This window comes from Equus caballus, chromosome 9 (genome assembly GCF_041296265.1).
Source record: "Equus caballus isolate H_3958 breed thoroughbred chromosome 9, TB-T2T, whole genome shotgun sequence".
In the NCBI taxonomy this organism is placed as follows: Eukaryota; Metazoa; Chordata; class Mammalia; order Perissodactyla; family Equidae; genus Equus; species Equus caballus.
In genome coordinates this window covers 23,506,402-23,533,113 of record NC_091692.1, presented here as the reverse complement: position 1 = coordinate 23,533,113, position 26,712 = coordinate 23,506,402, and the positions used below count along the sequence as shown (strand labels likewise).

The 26,712-nt window shown below is 42.5% G+C and overlaps 1 long non-coding RNA gene across 1 annotated transcript; it reads left to right on the top strand.

The window, feature by feature from the left end:
- Nucleotides 1–15,526: 15,526 nt before the first annotated feature.
- LOC111774943 (uncharacterized) lies at nt 15,527–21,113 on the top strand. The gene is made up of 2 exons (XR_002810295.2): nt 15,527–15,647; nt 20,606–21,113. It is a non-coding gene; the product is annotated as an uncharacterized lncRNA (long non-coding RNA).
- Nucleotides 21,114–26,712: the final 5,599 nt, after the last annotated feature.

Genomic DNA, 26,712 nt, shown 5'->3' with positions numbered 1-26,712 from the left:
AAATGTACCCATTATGATCCCATTATGAAAGGAGCAACTTGAAGCTTCCACTCTGGCCAACCTATGGCAGCTTTTATCCATTGTCTTTACTATTATCTCTTGAAAGTTAACAAATGGGTGGTGTGCATTGTAGGGAAGTGCCTTTAAGAGAATATCTTCTGAAATGGAATTCTTTGAATGGAGTTCCAGATCTGCGCAAAGTATAGGGAATTTAAGTATTTAAATAACCAAGATATTTTAAGCCTTAAAATAAGACTTTAGGTAGGGAGAATGTGTTTAATAAAATGAGTCATAAAAGGGTCTTTTTCTAAAATTCTTTATGGTATTGGAAGTTTTCCTATGACCTGTGAGTTGAGCATACCACATGACTCTGTCTCTGTTAGAAGAAAATGCTGAGAGCAATGATCTTCAGAGCGAAGGCCTCGCTTGCTTGTGGCCAGAAGGAACCCTGAGTAGACAGATGGATCAGTGGGCAGCTCTGCACTGTCTGGGTTCATTGGTCAACCCGGCTTTAAAGTCACTCAGATTTCCATGTTGGAAACTGCATTTTCTTTTCTGCTAATGGAATGAATTCTTGATGTTAGGTCTTGAGTTTACTTAAGTAGGAAATATTTTAATCTAGTCTGCTACTTAATAACGAGTGTTCACTGTGTGTTGGTGTAAATTAAGCCCTGAGGTGCTAGGGCTGCTCCTGTCTCTTCTCTGGCTCCTCTGTCAGACGGGCTGGTCTTCCAGGAGGAAGCGGAGACCTGGGGGGTTGAGTAACTGGCCAACAGGAAATACAGGAACTGGCTTTGAACCCAGGCAGTCTGACCTCAGAGCCTACTGACAGTCTCCTAAAATACTGCACTTGTAGTCTCTCGCAGAAAATTAGTATATAACGATGATTTCAAGTGTTTGGGGCTTCTATATTTTTACGTTTTTTTTTCCCCCTCAACCCTCTATAAGGGATCTGAAGTTTCAGGTTGGAATTGAGAGAAAGTCCATATGAAGTAGAGCCTGGAACAGTATGAGCTTTGCCTGGGGAAACTTGAGTCCCAGTTACCTCATTTATATTAGGTTTATCTTGCCCCATGAATATTTCTGTATTCGTTTCTATAAAGAAATGAAGTCTTTAAAAAAGATGAGCTTACTCAAATAAGCCTCAGAGCTAGTAAATTGCAAACTAGGTGTTGAACCAGAGCGATGGAACTCCGAGACCAGGCCCTTAACCGTGGCGCTGGTGTACTTCACATTCATCAAGAAACATTTGTTGAGTGCCCTGCGAGAATATAGCAAAGAAAACAAAGCAAAAATAGACTAGTTCCCTGATGTCATGGAGCTTATCTTCTAGGAGGAAGAGACAGGTGGTAAACAGATTATAAATAAAATATTTGTAGATGGTGGTGGAGTGGTCAGGGAGGAGCTCTCTGCGGAGGGGCATCTCTGCTTACCCCTGAGTGATGAGAAGCAGTCGCCAGATGAAGAGCTGGCTGGAGAATGTTCCAGGCAAAGGAAAGAGCTAATGCAAAGATCCTGAATAGAGAGCTTGGAAGAAGGGAGGGCAGAGAGCATCTGCCTAGAAGAATTGGGAGGCAAGGGACCAGGATGGCCCTGGTGGAAGGTTTGGATTTCCAGGTAAGGGCCGTAGAAAGTCCTTGGAAGGTTTTATGGAGGAAAGCGATATGATTATATTCTTGTTTTTAAAATAAATAATCACTATGGCTCCAGTGAGAAAGAAAATGGTTTGTAAAGAGGAGTCAGGAATTCCAGCTGGGAGACGACTGCGGCAGCCTTAGGTCAAGGTCGTGTGGGTAGTAACGGAGATGGAAAGCAGTGGGTGGGTTTGGGATTTGTTTTAAAGAAATAGAACCTGCAATTTAAATTGTGTGAATAATTTGAATTAACCCTTCAAGATTACTCCTACTGATAATACATCCAAAGGTAAAAACAACAGATGAGAAATGTTTGCTGTTTTTTGGTTTTTGGTTTTTTTTTTAAGAATTCCATGATTAGTGTTACAAGGAAAGATACTGGGAACAGAAATTTGTCCTTCCATTCCCTGTTACAAAATTAGCTGTTTAGTTCAATGAAAAGTATTTGTTAATTATCTTTGGGAAGACGTGTTAGAAATTACTTCTAACCTCAGGTAGCGGAGATAAGAACACGTGTGCGTTGCTGAAGTGATTGTGTGTGGTGACCATCACTGGGTCTCTACAGCCGTGAATAAATTTAAATTAGGAAGCAAAACAAGGTAAATGACTTCTAACAAGCACTTAAAAGTTAGAATATATCTTATTCGTTCAACTTGGCGCTCTAATGAGCAATTTTATGTATTTTTCTTAGCACAAATAAGATTTACCACCGTTTTATGGACGTTTTATAGTAAAGTAAACTACATTTGGCAAAATAGATGAATAAATTGCCTTTTAGAATATTTAATCTAATGTAAGACTCCTTCAGTGAAAAGTTTTTCATCACTGAATTTTTTGTTGGAAGAGTCACCCAATTTGGAGACTTTTTTGGTTGGGGGTTAGGATGGGGATTTTCAAAGTATTTTGGACTATTAAGTCATTTTTATGTTTAAGGTTTCTGCTCAACTTTTCTATTGCTCCCATTCTCATTTCTGAGTCTCTAAACCAAAAATTCCTTGTATGTATGTGTTGGCAATGGAGACCACCCTCCTAATGGGTCTGTTGGTCTGTAGATCATACTTTGGATCTACCAATGTCGAGTTGAATTTTAATTTGCATTTCCATAATCAATGAATGCATACCATGTAATTTGAATGAAATTGAAGAATAGGGTCATGACAGAATTTCAAATATTCTTTCATCTGACATCTTTATCTTCAGAACAGTTTACTCTTATAACTTGTTTAGCTCCTAGGCAGGTTGAAATTTTCATCAACTGAACAAAGATGGCAGAATCTGTCTTCAAAAGCTAGCAGACATGTTATTTAAGTGTAGTGGAGCCTCTTGTCAGTAGGTTTCTTCCTGTGAGCCTTTCTTAGTCCTGAGGTCTTCCCTGGGCTCCGAGATGAATCTCTCATGGTGCATTTTGAGTTATAGCTGAAGGACAGCACAATAGATTTCTAACGTGTCATAAACAGAAACTAAGTCAAAACGTTGCTCAAGAAACACTTAATATTCTGCTTTGGGTGGCTTCTTCCATTGTCATTTGACCACCTCTGCATTTTGATCTGAAAGCTCGGTTTGAAAATTACAAATAAGAGAAAGCTGCTGCTTTTCTGTGCCTGGAGCCGGGTACTGCAGTGGCTTCACATCTTTGCAACCCAAAACCATCTCAGTCGTCAGCCACAGTTCAAGAAACTTCAACTTGGATGGGGGCTGAATAACTGAAACCGAAGCTGGCTGTAAATTTAATAGTTTTGGGAGAACACACCACATTTTAGAAGAGAACATGCATCCTGTTCAACATGTTTCACCATGTTTCACTTAGTCAGGAAGCTCAATATTTTAGAATTCAGCATTTTTATTTGTTAATAGGCACTTGTGAGTTAATCCACACCACACCCAGTGAGTTAGGTCCGTGTTCTCGCCACCACTCCTTTACCTGGTGAGGCAGGGTCACTTGCCCAAGGCCACGTGGTAAGACAAGTGTGGTGGAGAGAACTAGAATTTCGATTTCTCCAGTGTAAGCTGTGTCTAGTGGTGAGCTGTCTTTAAGTATAAACCTGCCATTCACCTTGATTCCAGTCTACAATCTTAAACAGAAACCCAAAACCTAAAATAGAGTACACTACACACTTTTTTAATGACAACCTTTGTTAAAATTTGAAGAACAAACCAGAAGGTTCCAGAATCTCATGCTACAAGACAAAAGCACTAATGAAGGGTGGTTGAGAGATATTCAAATTTAAAAAGTTTAAGCAATTACAAGCATGCTTTACATCCATGCTGATTTTATGATATAACCTGTGCCACTGATAGTCTCAATAATTTCGTACATTATTGAAGGTTATTCTCTAGGATTTTTAGATAGTGAATCTTGTTTCTGAACAGCCCTAAAAGGCACTACTAAGTCTGGAACTCAAAGTTCCTGCAGGAATGGGAAATAGCCCCAGCAGAACAGTGTTGCTTCATCAGTCTCCACCCACAGGGCTTTTCTGGGCTATGGTAGCGCTCAAGCCAGATTTGCATATCTGTAGCTGCGGAGCAACGTTCTCTCCCTGGGCTTGGGGGCCCTGTGAGGCAATTCCAGGATCCCTTCCATCTTATTGTAAGAGTTTCTGGAAAATGAGAGGCGGCCATTGTGTTGACTGTGGAGGCATTGTTCTTCCCTAGAGGAAGCTGGCCTATTTCTCAGCTCCTGTGTGTCTGCTGCTTTAGCCATAGCTAGCTCCTGAGGAGCAGCTGGCCTGACTCAACAGCCTGAAGGGTTACATAAAACCATTTAGAAATCTCCCTTTCCCCCTTTCTCTCCAACATGTAAAGTTACAAACCCCCAACCCCCTTTTCTTTGGAGTCCCATTTTGTACAGAACCTGTGTGTTCTCAGAGATGAAACAGAGAGTAATGCAGCAGTGGCAACTTAATGCCGGCGTGCAGGGCTCTGCCCCTCGGCCCCCAGCCCACTCCTGAGGAAAGAGCTCCATTGCCCATCAGAATACATGGCAGCGGGCAGGGTGAATACCATCACAGCTGAAAATGTTCCTTTGCCTTTCAGCCAAAAAGCTGTGCATTGATAGGAGATGTAGAGTTATCAATTGTTTATTACCATTAATATCCTCCTGTTGGGGATAGTTAGTGCAAAAACCTGAATACTGTTTTTGAGGTCAGGGAAATAAAAGCTTTTGCATTTATGTTGTTTTTCAACGTGGTTTGGGAGTAGGCCAAATGAGCAAAACCACGCTGACCCAGGAAAGGTGGCAAGGACTAGGAGACCAAGGTGTAAAATACATGCAAGAAGAAAAGCAACTTGGAGAACCATTTGTTGTTTCTCCTTGTCTTTAGAGCTCAAATGACTAAATAGCTAAAAACTCATCTCCAGTTGACGTCCTTCGAACACGCCTGTCCTTATTTCTCTATGTATGTTCGCGTGTATCAGAAGGCCTACTTGAGGCAGTTTCCCATTGTACTTTGTGGTCTGGTGTAGCATCGGGCATCAAGGAGAGGAGTGCCGGGATGAGAGGACGGATGGCAGCGCCCTGCTACTGGACCCGCCCCCAGGTCGCAAACGCACATCGATGTGGCACAGTCATTCTCACAGAGTGTACGGAGCCTGATGCCCCTCGCTGCCCTCAAGGAGATGCTGAAATCCCCCAGAACTTGAGGCTCTAGACAGACTTCCAGTTTTAATAGCTGTTACAAGTACAAATTATCCCAGGCAGATGCTTGTCAGTTGTGGCTAAATGTACTGAATAATTAAGAAGGCCTTGAGCCTATAGATCCTGGGAGAGGGCAATGACATGATCGGTTGTCATCGGCTCCAGGCAGTCTTCACTCCCTGCACCTGACAACCTCATCCAGAGCACCAACAGCTTAAACTAATCTTGTTTTACTTGAAGGCAAGGCCATGTAGGCTTCTGAGCTATTGTCCCCAAAAAAGTGTAGAAACTTGAGTTAAATGACTCATACATCAGCCTCTCCTACATGAATATGGTCATGATGCCACTTCTCTTGAATGTGCCACCAACAGTGATCTAAAAATGGCAGCAGAAATAGCATCCCTGCTGCCAATGTCCACAAGTTGATTTCCTTCTGGGCTTGGACACTCTTGATGGATTCAAGGCAGCCATTTTGTGCTTTGGGCCTTCCTACATGAGGCCTCCTCTCTCTCAAGGACAAATGTCAAGGAGTCTTTTTGTGTATTAAGGACACTTTTTTTCAAGCTCGCTAGAGAAAGAGAATAATAGGCATCATTCTTGTCCTGAAGCAGCCATCAATTGGCAAATATTTACTGTGCAGCTGGAGGGTATGCTGGGGGGTGGGGGTGAGGAACAAAGAATGTAGTCAGGGTCTTTGCTTTCAAGGGCCGTAGCATGTTGCTGATGTACTTTATATAAATAACACATATCTGCCTGCAGTTTACAGATTTCAAAGCATTTATGCATGCATTATCTCCACTGATACAACCTTGAAACCGCAAGTTAGTTGTGACTTTAGAGATGAAAGATATTGAGGCTCAGCCATCCAAGGTTAGCCAGTGGCCTAGTTGGGTCTTGCGGGCAGCTCTCTGGATTCAACCCAGAGATCTTTCTATCACATTATGGCACCAAACAGGCAACTCCCTGCACACAGTGTGGCAGCCCTGTACACTATTCTCTGAGCCTCCCCTTCCTCATTTGTAAATTTGGAATGATAATAATTAATAATACCAATCATGATAATGCCTTGTGTGAGGCATTAGAAATAGTGGATATGAATAGAGGATTGGAAATAGTGAAAATGCAAAGTCCTTATCATCTGCTACTGAATTAACACTCAAGGAATGATGACTTTAAAACCATCATCAGCGAATGAGTTCCGGCGCGGTGGCTAGGAGAACGCGGTCTAAGAGCCTGAGGAAGTGGCTGGGGTGATCTGTTCTGTAAGGCACGTTCTACAGACATGAGGCTGGTGCCAGTCCTGAAAACAGAGAGCTCTCTGTTGACGAGAGCAATGCAGAGCCTGGAGGGGGAGTCAGGATGGGCATGAGGCTTCCCAGAGCACTGGTTCTTGAACTCTAACAGAAATACAGTTAGCCCTGGGACTGGTACGTATTCATATTTGGATATGAGTTTTTTTCAAAACTTGGTAAAATACAATATATTCTTACTCCCTTGAATACACTCTCATCTTTTCTACTGTAATCTATTTCATTAAAAAATGAATTATTCCCCTCTAGATTGATTTCATGATTCAATAATGGGGAGTGGCCTGCTCTTTGAAAAATAGTGCTTTAAAACAAGAATTCTTAACTTGGGTCCATGGATGGGCTTTATGGGAGGGAGATGAAGCTTGCCCCAAATCCCCTGGAGTTGGATGCACAATTGTGTGTGTATTTTTCTGGAAAGAGTCCCCCCCAAGTTTCATCTGGTCCTCAAAGCATCTATGACTGTGTCTTTGAGAGGATAGTAGGAAAGACAGTCAGAAAATTAGATTTGAGTTGATTGGGGATCGCTTTTAATGCCACTTAGAAATGGAAAACTGATGAAAGACTAGTCCCTGGAGAGGAAAAATCAGTTCACAGTTAAACTGAGTATTCCCCCAAATGCCTCCTAGACAGGGGACTTGTCTCTCCGCTGGATAACAGCCAGCAGTCATGGCTGCCTCCCTCTTCTCCTGCACACAAAGTGCGGATGGTAGTAGCAGCTACCATATAGGCCTGTTACGAAGACCGAATGAGACAATGCGTGAAGAACTACGGAGCAGAACTGGCACAAAATAAACACTTTCACAATGCCAGCTATTGTGCATACTGTCCGAGCATGATGATGGTACCACAGAGAAGGTTGTCCCCATTGTATCTGCCCAGTCCTTGTCTGAGTGTATGTGTTTGTTTTTAGTGGATGAATTCTGTCCCTCATTCATAAGCATAGAAATTCAGGGCAATCCAACAAACCTCTGAGCCCCTCCCCTTGGTCCTCACACAAAGCTAGAAGGCAGAAATGACTCCTTTTCTCCCTGGCTGGCTTCTGGGAGCTGGCCCTGGGACCTGAATGGCATCCCTGCCAAGCTAACCCACGTTGCTGGTCGCCCAGGTGTGCCCGCCTCTGCCAGATGGCAGACAGCGCCGCGGTCACCACTCCCTCTGCGCCGGCACGCTCAGGCCCCGCACCGGTGTTCCTACTCGCCCTTCGGGATATAAGTCAAATCAGAACAAAATAGGCCCTGGCCAGTTGCCCTCAGCTTTCCATCCCCGTGAGGAAGAAGGTGAGGTGGAAGGAAAAAGGTCTTTCGGCGTTAGTTGCTTGCCTTCTGAGGAGTTTGCATTTCTGTCTTCTTATTTACGAAGTCCACCACGTTGTTTGCTACCACGCTGCTCAGTCTTGAGCGCTGGGCCCACCCAGCAGCGCCTCCTCCGGGCGCCGCAGCGACGGATGCAGCGGGCTCGGCTGTGCTGGGCGCGGCCGGAGCGTGGGATGCGGTCCCAGGCTCTGAGCAGAGGATGAAACCAAGCAGACAAGGCCTGCGCCAGGAACCAGCCCTTCTCCAAAGCTTGGTTTGAAAGGACACAGAGACAAAAGGTTTGCTGATGTTAACAGCTCACACCTGGTAAACAATGACGACTTATACACCTACAAGAACTAGCCTGTTTGTTTTTAACCAGGTGGGGTTCTTTGGGTTTTGTTTGTTTGTTTTTGCTTGAGGAAGATTAGCCCTGAGCTAACATCTGTGCCAATCCTCCTCTCTTTTTTGGTATGTGGGTCACTGCCACAGTTAATCAGGTGTTTTTATGTGTAGGTTTTCCACTAGAAAAAGGCATACTGTGTGTTACAGGCTGAATTGTGTGCCCCCGTCCCCCCATGTCTGTCCTCTCCCCGCCCCCCCTCCCCCACAAATCCCTGTATTGAAGCCCTAACCCCAGGCCCTCAGACTGTGACTGTATTTAGAGATAGGGTCTTTAAAGAGATATCTGAGGTAAAGGCGGTCCTGTGGGTGGGCCCTAATCTGATACAGCCAATGTCCTTATAAGAAGCCGAGATTAGGACACAGACCGAGGGAAGACCACGTGCAGACACAGGGATAAGGTGGCCATCTACAAGCCAAGGAGCGGGGCCTCAGGAGAAACCAACCCTGCCGACTCCTTGCTCTTGGACTTCTAGCCTCTAGGACTGTGAGAGAATAAATTTGTCTTTTTCAAGCCACCCAGTCTGTGGTGCTTTGTTACAGCACCCCTAGCAAACTAATGCCCTGTGTTTTTTATGAATTCGTATAGTAGTAGTTTACAAGTCTGGCCAACCACATCAGAAAAGGAAACAGTAAAAAACCGCCACGTGGAAGTAAAAAGCTGTCTAATGTCGTGGTTAGCCCGCTTGGCCAGTTACCAGTGGTGTGCCCCTGGGCAGGCTGCTCCGAAACCTGAGCCTGTTTCCCTTGGTGTAAAGTGGAAGCGATGATGCTGGCAATGGTGCCCACTGGAGGAGCCTGCAGAGAGGGTTCAACCAGGTAATGTGTCAGCCACGTAGCACTGTCCCCGCGCCTAGCAAACCGCTGCCTGAGCAGTTATTCTGTTATTATGACAAACCTGTAACACGGCTCCAAACCTGGAACCTCCTCTTCTCCAGATGGGTGACCTTGAGGAAGTCACCCCCTCCCTGGGGCTGCTTCATTTGCACAGTGAAGACTCAGTGACACCTGAGGGCCCTTTTAGCTTTAAAATTTGATTATTCTAATAAATGTTGATATGGACCATTTTGCGGAGAGTAGAGGAACATTTTGGTGACTTGCGAGAAGCATAACACTTTTTGGGGTTTCTATACTCCATGCGTTTGTGGTTGACAAATCCGAGTAAATGGGGATGCCTTTAAGGAATGACCTTCCAAATGATTCCCTTAAAAAATAAATCTGTACCCTTGGATTCTATAGGCATTGACACAAAAAACAAAAAAAAGCAAACTTCTACTTTTAAGCTGTGCAAAGTGACTGCAGTAAATCTGTGTAGGTATCATCGTGTTTGACTTTAAGAAAATGGCTGAGCTATGGGCAAGGTAATTCAAGAAGATATAAATGGCTGCATTATAATAAGCAGACACCTATTTTAAGCATGATCTATGTTTTTGAGAAAATTCATTACAATGAGTCTTACAAAACCAACCTCTTCAATGAATTTTTCATGTCTGCATACCAAGATATATATAAAACGATCGTAATCATATACCTTTGGGGCAATGCTGAGCGCCAGCTGTTTCGGCGATGATTTATAGGTTGCCATGCTCAAGGTTAATAATCAGGAGAAACAGGTTACAGTATGCAATGTATTTATGTCAGGTTAGAAGTTCAGTTATGGAGATAGCATGTTATAAGGAAGCACACACTTTTAATTATTTTCTAGCCACCCACACACACACATTTCTCTGCAATAAACTAAAAGTAAACGATGTTTTACATAGGGAAGGCCCTCTGCCAACCAGATCCTCTGGTTGCTGTTGGCTTTATTTAAAGGGAAACCGCAGCTTGGAATTATTTGCGGTACATATGAAAACAGCTTGAAGGTACTTAAACATCTGTGCAATGGGCCTACATATAGGGTGTGATGGAATTTTATAAACATCGAGGTAATTATGCCCTCATTGAATGGCCAGATTTGCTACTAGCAGGATTTCTAGCAGGATTGTCAGAGATGCGGCACACGCAAGCCACAAGTCAACCTCCCAAAGCGCTAAAATGTAACTTATCTCCCTTTGGAGACAAAAATTATGGCATCTGTTTCATAAAAGTCTCAGCAATGTTCCCTTTTTTGAATTGAGACAAAAATTTATCTTGTCCCAGGAAACTTTGTTTTTATGATAAATAAGGAGAAAATAATTTTTTTCTGTATATTTGAGTTCTGTGTTCTTGTTTTCTGTGTATTGAGTTCATTGTGTCCGTCATTCTTCGTGGATCTATACAAGTCTCTCTCTTCTTTCATTTCTTTCTTTATTCTCTTTTACTGTGGTTCTAGTCCCTCAGCTCTGAACCATCTAGAAGACAGCTTTCTAGTGTTTATCATATCATATATATGTTTGTATTTAGTTTTGCTTGTATTTTTTCAAAACGTGTGTTGTTTTGTGTGCACATACATATATTTAGTTATGTAAATGGTGTTTTGTTATGTATCCCATTCTACTTTTTAACTTTTTGTGAGTTTATCTTATTTTTAACATATTATTTATGCCTTATTGAGGCATAAATCTAAACATGTTTGGATAAGTTTGGACATCTGTGAAACCATACTCCACCACAATCAAGGTGATGAGCATATTCATCACCCACCCCCCAAAGTTTCCTCTTGTTTCTTTGTAACCCCTCTTCTTGCCCCTCCCCACTCCCTTATCTCCAGGCTGCCACCGATCTGCTGTCTATCACTATAGATTAGTTTGCATTTCCTAGAATTTTACATAAATGGAATCATATGATCTGTATTCTTTTTGTTGATCTGACTTCTTTCACAAGCATAATTGTTTCTGAGATTCACTCATGTCATGTGTATCAGTAGTTCATTTCTTTCTGTGGTGGAGTAGTATCCCATCGTATGGATATACCAGTTTATTTACCTAGTCACCTGCTGATGGACATTTGGGTTATTTCCGGTTTCAGGCTGTTACAGATAAAGCTGCCATGAAGAGTCATGTACTAGTTCTTTAATAGATGTATATTTTTGTTTCTTTTGGATAAATGCATAGGAATGGAATGTCTGGATTATATGGTGGTTGTATGTTTAACTTTTTATGAAGCTGCCAAACGTATTTCCAAAGTAGTGTATTATTTTAGTTTCCACCAGAAGTGTTTCAGTTCTCCACATCCCTGCCAACACTTGGTATAGACAGTGCTTTTAATTTTAGACGTTCTAATAGGCACAGAGTAGTATCTCCTTGTGGTTTTAATTTGCATTTCTCTGATGACTAATGGAGATGAGGATCTTTTTTATGTGCTTATTTGTCATCTGTATATCTTCTTTGGGGAGGTGTCTATTCAAATCTTCTGCCCATTTGTGGAGGAAGGTGTTTGTTTTCTTATTACTGAGTTTCGAGAGTTATTTTTATAATCTGGATACAAGTGCTCCATCAGATACAGAGTTCATAAACATTTTCTCCTACTCTATGGCTTTTTTTCCACTTTGTTAGTAGAGTCTTTTGAAGAGCAGAAGTTTTCAGTTTTGATGAAGTTCAATTTATCAACTTTTTTTTAATGGTTCACACTTCTGGTGGTGTCTGTGGACTCTGTATTCTGTTCCATTGATTTGTTTGTCCTTCTTGACGTCAGAACCACGCTGTCTTGATTACTGTAGCTCTGTAAGAAGTCTTGAAGTCAAGTAATATAAGTCCTTCAGCTTTATTCTTCTTTTTCAAAGTTGTTTTAGGTGTTCTAGTTCCTTTGTAGTTCCATATAAATTTTAGAATCGACTTGTCAATTTCTACAAAACTCCTGCTGGAAATTTGATTGGGATTGCATTGAATCTGCATACCAATTTGAGCAGAATGACATCTTAATAATATTGTCTTCCAGTCCATGAACACGATTTTTTTTAAACTTTTTTCTCTTAACATTGAAAATTTTAAGATTAATTTATGTTGCTATGTGTATATTTGCTACGTTGCTTCTAACTTTTGTATAATCTCAGCGTGTATTAGTTTCTTTTGCTGCTGTAACAGATTATGCACACTTAGTGTCTTAGAGCAGCACAAATGGCTTCTCTTACTGCTCTGGAGGTCAGAAGTGTGAAGTCAGTTTTGCTGGGCTCAAGTCAAGATATCAGTCAGACTGGTTCTTTCTGGAAGCTCTGAGACGAGAATCTATTTCCTTGCCTTTTTCAGTTTCTGGTGGCTCCTTGTATCTTTGGCTGTGGCCCTTCCTCTGTCTTTAGACGCATCGCTCCAACCTCTGCTTTTGTCCTCACATCTCCCTCTCTCACACTGACCCTCCTGCCTCCCTCTTATAAGGACCATAGTGACCACATAAGGCCCACCCAGTAATTCAGGATAATCTCTCCATCTCAAGATCCTTAACTTTATCACATCTGCAAAGTTCCTTTTGCCATATATGGTAACAGTCACAGGTTCCAGGGGTCAGGACAGGGACAGATTGGGGAGGCATTATTCAGCCTACCACATGTGCAGGCACCCCCCACATTTTAGGTACACACTTTCCTGGTGATGGACACCAGGTTGGCCCCTACCACAAAGAATGCTGCAAAGAACATCCTCATTCATGTCTTCTTATGGACTAGTGTGCCAATTTCTGTAAGATTTGTACCCAGGAATGAGACTGCAGGGTCACTGATATGTGCATACACTTATTGTGGCTGAGCAGTGACTGGTTGCTCTCCAGGAAGGCTGTACCAGTCTACCCCCCAACAGCCAGGAATGAACATTCTTCTGTCTCCGTGTCCTCATCAACATTTGCCATTGTCTATCTTTCTAATTGTTGCCAGATGTGAATTTATGTCCTGTGGTTTTCTTTTCATTTCTCTAATTACCCAAGAGTTTGAGCACCTCTTCATGTTTATTAGCCTTTTTGGTTTCATTTTGGAAATTGCCTCTTCAGCTCTTTTGCCTATTTTTCCAGTGGGGTTGCCCTTTTCTGGTTAATTTGATTTTATTTAGAAAGTCAATCTCCGAGCCTATATCAGAGAGGTCTTCTCCTAGATTTTCTTGACTTTGTAGTTTTACATTTAGGTTTTTGTCCATCTGGATCTATCTACCTTTGTGTGTGCTGTTCCCTAAGGATGCAGTGCGATTTTTCTCCAGACGATGAGCCAGTTTCCCCATTACCAGCTACTAAAAATGCCATTCTTTCTCCATTGGTTTGTAGTGCCACAATTATCACATTTAAAATTCCTCTGTGTGTGTGTGTGTGTAATATTCCATTAGCTTCTTTGTTCTTGCACCAATATCACACTTTTTTGTTGTTGTTGTTACTATGCTTTACGGTATGCTTTACTATCCAGTGTGGAAAATCCTCTCTCTTTACTGTTTTCAAGATGAATTTAGATGTTTTATTTTTCCACATACATCTTAATGTAAGTTTCAGTTTCTCAAAAACTGGCTTTCAAACCATGATTATGGTTGCATTGAAATCGTGGGTTAATTTAGAAACATCGACATACTTAAAGTGTTAAGTCATCCGTCTAAAAGCATAGGCTATCTGCCCACTTTTTCCAGATCATCATCTGTGTTCTTCATCAAATTTAGGTTTCTCCACAGAAGACTTCAGGATTCTTGGTCAATTCATTGCCACTTCATAGATTTTGTCGTTATTATGAATGAATGATTTTATTTTTCATTAAAATTTCTCCTTGGTTGTTTTCTGGTCTGCAAAACAGTTATTGATTGTAGTAGGTTCATCACGCTCACAACCTTTGCTGAACTCTTGGTTCGTTCTAAGGGCTTATTGTTGATTCCTCCCCCCCCACCCCCAGTAGATGATCATATTGTCTCCAAAAAAATGCCAGTTTATTGCTTTAGAAAACAGTTTTTCCCCCAGAATCTTATGAAAGCATCATGGCCTTAGTTAGGGGGTCCTTCATTCAAGACATCTCTCCTATTCTTAAGTGTAATAACATCTGAAACGTACTTAATGATCACTCTCTTACTGTCATTTCAGTATACCTCTGAGGATGACAAGAATAGAAGAGTTGTAATTTACAAAGATGTAATTACTTAAAATTATTAAATATACACTCTTTGCTGGGCCTTTCTCTTTAGAATTCTTTGTTTAGTCAATATGTTAAAATTTACTTAGGAAATATAGTGAGAGGAATAAAATTCAGAAAGCTTTCAGAATTAAAGATAAAACATTTACAGTAATGATTTCCTGTCCCAAGTAATTATCCTGCTTTCAACATTCTGGGGATTACTAAATCCTTTTCTTTTTCCTCAAGTTATTTTTAAATTTTTTTAAACTATTTTGCTTTTTCTCCCCAAAGCCCCCTAGTACATAGTTGTATATTATACTTGTGGGTCCTTCCAGGTGTAGCATATGGGACGCCACCTCAGCGTGGCCTGGTGAGTGGTGCCATGTCCACGCCCAGGATCCGAACCAGCAAAACCCTGGGCCACTAAAATGGAGCACGGGAACTTAACCACCCGGCCACGGGGCCGGCCCCTCCTCAAGTTATTTATTTAATATAGTCAGTAATAAAGGTAGGGTCATTTTTTCTAAGTCAGTTTCAGATCTTATTTTTTAAAAGGAACAAATAACTTGGAAAACTTTTTGCACTCCACACATCCAGGATGTGTGTGATACCGTGGTTTATACTTTCATGGCCATCCCAAAGTTGTTCTAAGTATTTGCTATATCTTAGCTCAATTAAAAGTTCTGATTCTTTTGACTGAAACATTTGAGGGGAACTGTTATTAGGTCTGGTGCTGGTAAAATTTGGCATCTGAATAAATTTCCATTTTATCCAACATCTATCAACTACTTAATTACAAGGCGTATCCCAGAGATATGAGGCTCCAGGAGAAGTGAAGCCTATAGTCCTCCCCTTACACACTGAGCATGTTGGAGCTGGGAAGAAACTGGAGGAAATCAAGTCCAACCCCCCGACGTTACAGATGAGAAAACTGACTATTTGCAGCCCAACAGCTAAAGGCAGGTATTAATACTCAGGTGCACTAGCTCTCACCCCAGTATTCCTTCCACCAGCACACAATATGTCCTTCCTCCCACCTTTATACAGGTGAAGTCCAGTTAAAGTCATCATCAAGGATGACACAGAAGGGAAAAGAAGGGGGCAGATACATCCTAAATAATAACTGACACTGTATAATTTTAGGTATTTTTCCTTGAGTTACATCAATTCAGAGAAAACAGAGATAATGATAGCTAACATCGCTGATCCTTACTGTATGCATTTAATGTGTGTTATCTCATTTAATTTCCACAAAGCCCTCTGATATGGATGCTATCATCGTCATTCCTCATTTATAGATGCGAAACCAGGTCGGAAATGTTAGCTTGCCTAAGATGCCACAACTAGAAAGTGGCACAGCAACGACTTGACTTAAGGACTCTCTGGTAGGTAAGTCTGTGTCTTTATCCATTACCCTGCAGGTGGGCAATTTTCTTACCTTCATTTTACAGCTATAGACCCGACATGCATCCCAATGTGGCAGATTTCTTAGTTGCGAGTCATAGCAGCCAATTTTGGCTCATTTAAGCAGGGAGAGAAAACTTCTCAAAACTCATGGACTCTAGGTTTCGAGAACATTACAGTCCTATGAGGCATCTCAGGGAATTTCCTGGATCCCATCCATACAGGATGCCATGTTGCACTCTGGGGCAACAACTCCATTTCCACTTCATAAGCAGATCAATTACTTTAGTCAAAATCCACAACACTCCCACCACCACCATGACCACTACACACACACACACTTTTTTTTTGGTCTCTTCCCCCAGTTCCAGGAGGATCATGAAATGTCCAGGTGTGACAAATACATGTCCAAATAAAATGGAAGCTTTGCTGCCTTGCTTGGAAGAAGCATGCTTCCCTTGTTTTTTTTTTTTTAAAGATTTTTATTTTTTCCTTTTTCTCCCCAAAGCCCCCCGGTACATAGTTGTGTATTCTTCGTTGTGGGTTCTTCTAGTTGTGGCATGTGGGACGCTGCCTCAGCGTGGTCTGATGAGCAGTGCCATGTCCGCGCCCAGGATTCGAACCAACGAAACACTGGGCCGCCTGCTGCGGAGTGTGCGAACTTAACCACTCGGCCACGGGGCCAGCTCCATGCTTCCCTTGTTTTTTAAGACCTCTAAACAGAGCCCAGAGCAGTAGAACCAGAAAACAAAATGGTTGCAGGTGATCATGAGGTCATGGCATTCCCAGGTCCACCCTATTTACAGGTGAAAGTGTACCACATATTGATGGCTGGCTCAGCACATTCTGTATACCCTAAGCCATTGGTTGACTGGCATGAACTCACCACTTTTCTAGGTTAAAATTGGTTGGCAATGTCATTTGGTTCAATTTAAGAGCAAGGTTTTTTCCCCCTACTTTTACTGTGGCTGGAATGGAATCATCAATAGATTATTCTGCTATTCTCTAAGGGCAGCTAGTTCTGAGAAGCGGGCTGCACGGTAAAACTGGCAAATGTCATGAACATCAGCTCATTGTCTGTCTTCTTTCATTTAAAAGTAAGTGCTTTGGTGAGAAGTTATTTTATGTGAATGTGAGATACCATCATGATTATTAAGGCATTCATTAAGACTGTGTGGTCATGTAGAAAGAAGGAAAGAAACACAATCCAAATCCAGAATAAGTGCATATCCCAGTGAGCATGATTTGTTACCTCTTCAATTATGGAAACAATCCAATGTAATTAACCAGCTACCAGGAGGCTGGCTGCTCCTCCTGGGTATGGCACCATATTGACACTTAGTGTTTGTCACTGCTGCAAATGAGTTGGATACTCAGCCAGCTGAGGGCATGCCCATGTTTTTGAGTTCAAGCTCAGCTTCCACCCTCCATGACTACTTACTTCATGAACCGGTTGAATAAGCACCAGGTTGCTGGGGATAGCGGTTGACTGATACCCAGAGAATAGGTCATCACACCCACCTTATTAAAGAGAGCCTCCTCCACCGTGAGGAACTTTTGGTGAGTATTTACATGGCCTTCTCTGTGCTTATTCTCAGAGGTCAATCTATATTCTTTCCCTAATCCGGTCAATAATTCTTAAATCTTACTCTTTAATATATATTTTTTTTTACCATATGCCCAAACAATGAACTATTGCCCATATAGCCTGACCTCAGCTCCTGTCTCCTTTGAGATAAAATAAAGAATGAAAAGAAACCAAAGTTATACTGACTGGGAAGATTTCTTTTCTTTACCGATCTTCAAGGCCTCCCCTGTGTTGGGTGTAACTCTTCAGCAGTTTCTTTTTGGCTGACACCAGCGTATTGCACAAAACCATATATGTACAGATCAATTTTTTGCATTTTCAGTCAACTGATCAGGAGAACTCTCCATGAGGCCAGGTGTGGGCTGAGGGAGGGGAGGTCATAATGTAGCAGGAGGACGGAGACTGGGAGTGGGAGCCATCTGCTCATTTTCTCCTGCCTCCAGGATCTGTTCAGCTTGGAATGATGGGTGCTTCTGGGAATGCCTAAATTTATGGCCAGGAGGATGCGAGAAAACTCACTCCGTGATGTGCAGTTCAGGTTTATCTGGATTTTCAGCATCCATCAGAGTCCGGTAGCAATGCCTGTTTCTCAAAAGAAAGATCATTCTTGCCAAGAGATTGTGGTTTTTCTTCTAAAACCTCACGGCCCCTGCTGTGATTCTATATGGAGGCTGCAGAGGTCCATATCGTACCCTCATCTGCTACTGACACTTTTTGGAACTATTGGATCCACTGTCATAAGGCTCAAGTGGATGGGCTGTTTCTGCTGCAGACTCATCCAGTTCAAGATGAGTTGGGCCCTACTGAAAGCTAGTAGCCTTTCAAGTTACCTGGTACACAGGGGAAACAGCACTACCAAATGCTGCATATGTTGCCTCCAGACTCCAAAGAACTTCACAAAGCATTGTGTTTCTTTCTTAGGGGCTGCAAGGTGCAACAATTCGATATTCACTTTTGAGAAGATATCCCTTCATGCCCCCATGCACCTCTCAGAAACTTTACTAATGTGGCCTTTATTTTCATGGGATATATCTGGTACCTTTGTCTCACCATAACTTACCAAGACATCTATGGCACCTGCTACTTCCTGCTCTCCAAGTTCTGCTCTTATGGTATTATCAGTGTAGTAGACTAGCATGGTGCCTTTTGGGAAAGAGAGATGATCAGTGATCCTTTGGCATAGAGCCCTAAAGCACGATGATGAAGAGGTCCTGCTGCCCAACCAAGCAAAAACAAATTGCTCATGTTCTCTACTTACTGGGGTGAAGAAAAAAAGCATCTTTTAAGATCAGTAGCTGGATAGAAAGTCCCAGGGGCTGTGTTGATTTATTTAAGTAAAGAGAGACCACATCTGGAAGAGTGGTGGCAATTAGAGAAACCACTTTATTAACTGTATGATAATCTGCTGTCATTCATTCTCCCAAACCCATCTATCCTCTGTATCACTCTGAGGGCTGTTGCCTATAACCACTTCTGGTTCCAATTGCTTTATCAATGGGCATCCTTTGTGAGAAGCAACAGAAACTGGCTTTGGCTGATTTTTGTACTGTACAACCCCCACATCTTTGGTGAAAGAACTTATCTCTGCAATTCTCCCAGAATAAAGCATACTTTGGTTTAATATTTGCTAGGGACAGTCAGTGTGCTTCAGGGACTTCCATCCAATTCTTTGACCATAGTAGCCTTTACTCTACTTTTAAGGGAGAGCCAAAGAGAGGATTCTACTAATTGTTGAGATGACGCACTTGGTAATAGAAGGGTTTAAGGACTTGAATCCATAAACCCTTGAAAGAGAACTTTGGTCAAAACTCTATTTCTTACCTCATTCTCCAAAGGCTCCTTCTCTGACTAGAGGACTACAGTGGTGTCCTGTGTCTCCAGGGGTGGGTGTTTTCTAAGACTACCAACAACCCAGGCTATAGAAAATGGCAACCCTAGTGCCATACAAAAACATTGGCCCTCACCTCACCCATGCATTCCTTGATGCTTTGATGAAGAGAGTGTTTCCTTGGGGCCCTATTTGGAGACATGATAAGGTTTGAGGGAATGTGTTTCACCTATTCACTTATGATGAATCTGCTCCCAATATTCCTCTCTCTCCAAACTCCAAGTCTTTGGATTCCTTCAACTACATTTTATCAACTAATTACTGGCACCTCAATCTCATTCAGCAGGGACTATTAGTGAGTACAGACATCAGTCAACTAAACAAATAAACAACTGGAAGTGTTCCCAGCTGCCTGAGCTAACTCAAGAATCCAGACTCTCCAGAAAATTCTCCTATATCAATTAATTTTATTTCAGTGTACAGATATGTACTTCTTTCCTCGATACATCTCCATATGTATTTGCCATATTTGTGCTGAAATAAATTACTTATCTTGGTGTGTAAGTCTTTTCTGCTTGGGTTTGGTGTTATACTTGACCTTCCAGAACATCCTGGGACCTGACTCTAGTTATGGAGCTAACTAGAACTCTAACAGTTGTAAGTGTGGGGCACAAGGACAATTTTTGTTCAGATGAAGTCCTTGGGGGGTCTTCCACAAGGCAGCAGTTGCTTTGTTAGAGAGGAAAGGATGGACCATCCTTGCCTTCGTGGAAGGTTCAGGGGGAGCCGGAAGATCCTAGGACTCAGAGCCCGTTGGGTCCTCCCCAGTTCTCCATTCCAACTCCTAGGCTTTTATTCTTTCCTAATCAATGCCCTAAATTTTGCATAAGAGACCTAGTAAGGCAATGAATTCAACTGGCAATGTAGTTAATCGGCCTGCAGGATCCAACTGTGATTTTGGCTTTTGGCTTCCTCAGATATATGGGATCAAGAAATAACAGTCTATTTTAACAATCATAAAAGTCCCACATTTTCTGACTATGCTTTGGGCCAAGAATTTACATATTTGAGCTTTCTTTAATTGTCCAGCCCCTGAAGAGATAGCCACCCCACCCTTAGATCTTTAATTCCTTATGGCCTTCATGCCATTGTTTGGCAGCAGTCATATGTTCCCCTGAAGCCTGCTACGAATGGACACTTTATTTGGAGGACAGCAGGTCACAAGGAATCATTTTGCCACCATGTTACAGGACCTGACAGAGTCACATCCTTACCTGCACTTTTTTTCTGCTCTCCCCCAACTAGGCCTGATAACCAATCCCAGATTTCCCTCATTACCTCAAGGTCTGTTTCCTATAAGCACCTCTGGTTCCAATTTCTCCATCTGTGAACATTCTTAGTTGTAAGCAGCAGAAACTTACTGTGCTTGATTTAAGCAGAAAAGAAATTCATTAAAAAGATATTGGGAATCTTGGAGAATTTCTGGGAGGGTGAGAGAAGGAATAACACCTCCAAATTACATTGCAGAATCCATCCAATGAGGACCCCATGGTTATTGTCTCCCAGTACTATCTGCTGCAGCTCCTACCTTCCACACCATCGGCCGCATTCGTGAGACACAAGAACCAGCCCTGTGGAATCTGCTTCCCCAGGAACTCAACTTGCTACAACTGTCACTGTGCCAGAGAGAACTTCTGTACCTCCTCATATGACGCACTGTGAAGGACGCATCACCTCTGAAGTGTCCTTCCCATCATGCATGACCTCAGTCTAATCATGGGCAAACATTAGGCAAAGCCAAATTGAGGAACATTCTACAAAATAACTGCCCAGCACTCTTCAAAAGTGTTAAGGTCACGAAAGACAAGGAAAGACTGAGGAATTGGCCCGGATTGGAGGAGATAAGGAGACATGACAACTAAATGCAATGTGGGATGCTGGATTGGGTCCCAGAACAGAAAAAGGACATTAGTGAAAAAACTGGTGAAATCCAAATAAAGCCTGCAATTTAGCTAATAAAATTGTACTAACGTGACTTTTGTAGTTTTGATCATTGTGTCACAGTTAGGTAAGATGTTAACACAGGCAAAGCAGTATGCGGAGTATGTAGGAACTCTCTGCATTTTGGTGGCAGCGAATCTGTACATCTAAAATTATCTCCAAACAAACAGTTAAAACGAAAAAACAAACAACATTATGCCCTATAACCAATGGCACATTTGGATGAAGGGAAATGTTACATTTTCTCCTCTCCAACTGCTGCTTCCCTGAGTTATTACATCAAGGTCACTAGATGCCAGCGATCAGCAGAGAGAGGAGGAAGTCGGCAGTGGTGGGAGGAGAGTGAGAGAGGTGGGCCAGAGTGGGTGGGGGAAGGATTTTTAAGCAGGCCTTTGGGATGCCTTAAATTCTGCCCAAAAATGACTCTGCTTATGGGACAGCTTCGGAAATCATGATTTATCAATCTGGGATTAGGAGGAAGAATACCCCCCCACAGAGTAGCTGGTCTTGGGCATCTGAACTAGTCTCTTATTTAGAAACGATTTTTCTCCTAATTACAGCACTGTCCAATAGAAATTTCTGTGATGATAGAAACGTTTCATATCTGTGCTGTCCTATATGGTTGCCAGTAGCCACTTGTGGCCATGGAGCACTTGCAGCGGGGCTCCTGTGATGGAAGAACAAGTTTAAACGTAAATAGCCACAAGTAACTAATGGCTGCCGGATTGGACGGTGCAGCTCTAGTAACTGACTTAGGTTTTTTCCCCCTGTTCCTCATGATATGGCTGAATACAGGCAAAGAGATATAATTTTAAAGATGCCTATGGAGGTATGTAATCAACTACCCAAACCCCAAAGACATGTTGAAATAAGGACTAGCTGAATGAATAGTTTTACAATTGGCAAAGTGGTAAATGGTGGAATTGCATAGGTGGGAGAGACCTTAGAGCTGGTCTGTTCCAAGCTCCTCATCTTCCTCCTGGGCAAGTTGGAGGCCACAGACAATATGTGATTTTCCAGGGTTAAGGATGAGGTAAGGGCAGGGGCAGGATAGAACCAGGTCTCCCCAGCCCCTTCCAGGACTCTGCAGGGCTGCACATGGCCTCACCCTCCTAGAACTAGAGATTGCATTTGCAACTCCATTCATGCTAAAGCTGTGTACATGCCCACAAGCTACAGGCGCAGCCCTCCACTCCTCTCTACCCACCTTGCCTCTCCCCAGCTCCCACTGTTGAGCCTCATCAAAATGTCCCAAATTTGATGTTTGAACAACAATTCCTTTTTAACAAAAAGTGGCAAAGCCGCTGTCTTTCAGCTACATAGTCTGTCTTCTGGCCCCAAGGGAAGGGGAGGACTAAATAATCAATCCTCTAGGGGATACAGAATCAAGGACACCAGAGAGCTTTCTCATAAATTGCCTCTCCTTTACAATTTGAGTATATTCACAATGGAGAACTCTAAATAAGATGAGGGAGAGGCTAATTCATTTTATAAACAGCGTTTTAAATCTCTTCATGTACCTGAGCCATGAAATTAATTATGACTGCGAGGAAATGGAAAAAAAAAAAAGAATTGTTTAAAACTGTAATGAATATTACCAGAGCTACTTTCTTAACCAGTTTACTTTCCAAAGATGAGTAGATGATTTCATGAATCTAAATCTTCTTATGCAAAGGCAGAAGATGGCAAACCACAATTAACTGGGTAATTCCGCAGAAAATATATGGCATATTCTCATCATCAAGGGCTGTCTCTTTGTTCTTCTAAAACAATCAACACAGTTTAAGTGCCCTAGTGGGGCAAACAGTGGGAAAACCCACCCTCAAATGGAAGTAGGAAATTGCAAAGATAAGTAACCATTTCTCAACCAGTTCGTGTGTGACGGAGTCTGCTATGGAGATATTCTAGAAGTTTTCTTTCTGGTGTGAAATTGGGGTCCTTGAAAAGACTTTTCTTCTGGAAGGTAAAGACCAAAGCTTCTACCTGATTATCAAGGGAGACCATTCCAAGAAGATTCACATTTTATGCTACTTCATTTGAATCAGAGCCCACTTTGGTGAAGATTCACATTCACTTATTGACATTGAGTGCTTTCTCTTCTTTTGCTCAAGGTCTTTCCTAAGCAGGACCCTGAAGCCTATGGTAACTGACAAATCTAGTATGCGAATTAATTTCTGCTGACTGTAAATACATACAACACATCAGAGTGACATCCTAAGCATTCTGTACAGCCTCAGGATGCCCAGAGGAGAATGGTGCTTTGCCAATAATCTATACACATGTCAGTTATCGCAGGCACTGCATAATAATTTAGGATGGGAGAAAAGGTACCCTACCAGCGACTAATATTTACCGAACATTTTCTGTGTGCCAGGGACTTTCCTTCCCTTATCTCTTGTAATCCTCTGAGATGGAAAGTATTATTATCATCTTCATTGATGAGGAAATTGGGCAAAGAGAAGTGATATAACTCGCCCCAGGGCATAAAACAACCAGGTGACAGAGTCAAGATTCGAATCAGAGTTATTGGATTCAGATCCTGAGCTCTTAACCATTGTATTGGTCTGCTCTCTTTTGGAGGAAGGAGGAGAAGAGAACCAATAGTTAATAGCGTCCAGAACCAATAGTTAATAGGGTCCCATGCCTTCCAGAATGTTCCTTGGCTCCACTCACCACATCACCGCCTAATTCTCCCAGATGGCCAGTGTGGCTCCAGAAAGTTGATTGGAACATTTGCCTTCAATGACTTTCACCCCTTATTCATGCTCCTTCCTTTCTCTCCCATCCCCATCCGCCCATACTCTGTGGTCTCAATTTTTCTAGGTCCTCCTGCACCCTCTCAAATCATATCATGTCTCTGTCCCGTCTGGGTTCAGTGTGTAAAGAAAGTGCTAACTGAATCATGCCTCCTCCTTTTAGATGAATTGTAGGCCCTGAGGACACAATACCTTTACTTCTTGTGTGTCTCGAAGGTGGGCATATTCGCTACACTGTTTTTCTCTGGGCAGGGCTCCCACAAAAGTGCTCACTCGGTGGTTGGGGAGGAAATGATACCGTGTTGGCTTTATCATTGACTATTACAGTTTTCTTGTGAAAGCCAAACCTTTGCATTGCTAAACTCTTACACTTTGAATTATCCTAGGACTATTTTAGAATTACCATAAAGCTTGCTTGCTGAAAATGCCTCCTTTAGCTTTCCTAACATGCTGAGGAAAAGACAATCCAAATGTCAAAGTATTTTCCAGATAGATTGACCTGGCAGTTGATATTTGGGTGGTGATCCACATAGTATGAGATTTGATGGTGATAACTTAGCCCGAATTGATGGTAATATTATCGTCATATGCGCATCTGTCTTAGTAGGTTTGGCAATAAGCCCTAAGGCCAAAAAAAAAGAAAGTTGGGAGGTAGAATAACAATATCCTAGTGTGGACAATGTTATCTGCCTGTCCTTGAATGAGCTACGCCCCCAGAAGGCTGAGATGGGAGTCAGAAGTCTGTCATTCTCTCAGTGGGTCTCGGTTGCCACGGGCCTTTGTGGTAAGATCTCTGTCACTCTGGCATTTAAAGAGATGGGTTCTCTACAAGCGCCCACATCTAAACCCACAATCCCAGGTGGTGCTTTGCTGAAGAAGCAGTGATTTGTCCAGAAGTAAGGAAAATCTGGACATATTGGACTTTGGAGAAACTCTTCCTCATGTGGCAGCTTCCTAAGGGATTTTCAAGGGTACTTTTGAAAATTTGACTTTGCCCTGAGAGGCTGAGATGGGACTCCAGTGGATGATAATGAGTGTATCACGACCTGATAATAATAACTATCACTTGCTAAGAAGCAATTGTATTCCAAGCTTCTTTCTTCCAGCAAGCATCGCGTGAGGTTTATATAGTATACATTAGAAATAATGAGGGCTGATCCTTAAAGCTGTACCCAGTTATGCCATTGTCCTCAGCAGCAAGCACCCGGCCTGGCAATACCTACTCTGCGGGTGCCCCATTGTGATGCATGTACTGTATCAGAGAGGCCTGGAGCTAGGCCTTGCTTTCATGACTCTGGCTTTCTCCCTCTGCCCCTTGGCTCTACTTTTCTCTGGGCTGACTTCACTTTGGGGCCAACCATCTCTAAATGGCGACTCCTGGCAGTGTTAGCGTCCCAACTGCAGCAAAAAGAGCTTCCCTTTGCAGAGAGTTATAGTAACAGTTCCAGAAGGCAGTTCTATGGGCTCTCATTGACCTAGTTTGGGTCACAGGCCCATCTTTGCACCAGTCTTTGTAACCAGGTGGATTTGATGCTCTAACTGGCCAGTCCTGGTGCTGGAGCTCAAGGTAGAGCCAGGTTCAGTCCACTCCCTACGAAAACAAAGAGACTGGCTGCAGGGAGGAGAGGTGCTCCAAGAAAAATCATGCTCCTGCTGCTTGAAGAAGGGACAGTGGATGCTCACAGGCAAACACAACCCTTGTCAGCTTCTCAGATTCTCAGTCCCCTGCTGCCATTTCTCCTGTCACTACCATCTAGTCTCTCCTCCTCCTTCCCTCTACCTTATGGCTTTTCCTGCCTCCCAGCTTCCACGCCTTCATGCCTTCTGTTTACTTTCTTCTCTGGACCTCTTTACATCTCTGCTTACTCCACTGTCATTGTTCCTTTTTAAATATCTCACACAGCAGTTCCTGGAAAGTACATCTAATTGGGTTTTTTTGCATCTAGTACAGAGCATCCACATTAAGCAGCATGGTCATATCAGGGCACATCATAGCCACCAACCAGCCTGAAGATCGTTTCCTTTGCTCAGACCCCTTTCCCTAAGACAATCCTCCAAGATAATAGAGCCATGTGTTGTGTTATGTGGAAGGTACAATCTTTGGCTTCTTTGCTCAAAGAGCACAGCAATCAGAGCTTTGTGGTCTAAAGAACAGATTTAGCATTTTTCCTAAAGGATCGGTCCCCTTACTTCCAGTATATGCTATATGAACCTAAAAAACATTTGCTGAAAGAAAGATCTTTGTAGAGCAGAGACAATTTTTTTTAACTCTAGGTGATACCACTGTTGGGTGAATGACTAGATGGAAACTTTAGAAACCTACAATCTCAATGACTAAAGGAAAATGGGTTTGATAAGAAAAGGTGAAAGGGGTTGAGAAAGACTACAAAGTGACCATGAGATATTTTTAGGGAAAGAAAGGTTAAAAAAGACATTACTCAGCTCTTCCCCATGTACAGAGTGTGCAGAACATGGTGGATGGGTTTCAATAGTAGCAATAAACAACCTCATTAAACCACAGATTGCAGGACTGAGAGAAGCTTCTAAAAGCTTCTGAGAGTGAGGTGAGGTGATGGAGGAGATGCCTAACTGCTTCAAGGGAGTTAGGGGATTACAATTTAGAGTTTTGTCATTTGGAGTCTAAAATATAATAGGAATGGGAAGCCCAACGCTTCTTTGATTTTGTTTTAATAAAAGAGCCTTCATTTTATCGACCATTGTGCCTTCCACGCCATGGTGATTACCAGTGGGCCAGAACCAGGGTGAGGCAAGCAGAAAATTCAGGGAGGCCCTCCCTCTCAGCTGCCAGCCCTGCACTCGCCCGAGCCTGGCAGCACGCGCCTCTTTAAATTTTGTGCCCTGGTCTCCTGGCTGCCT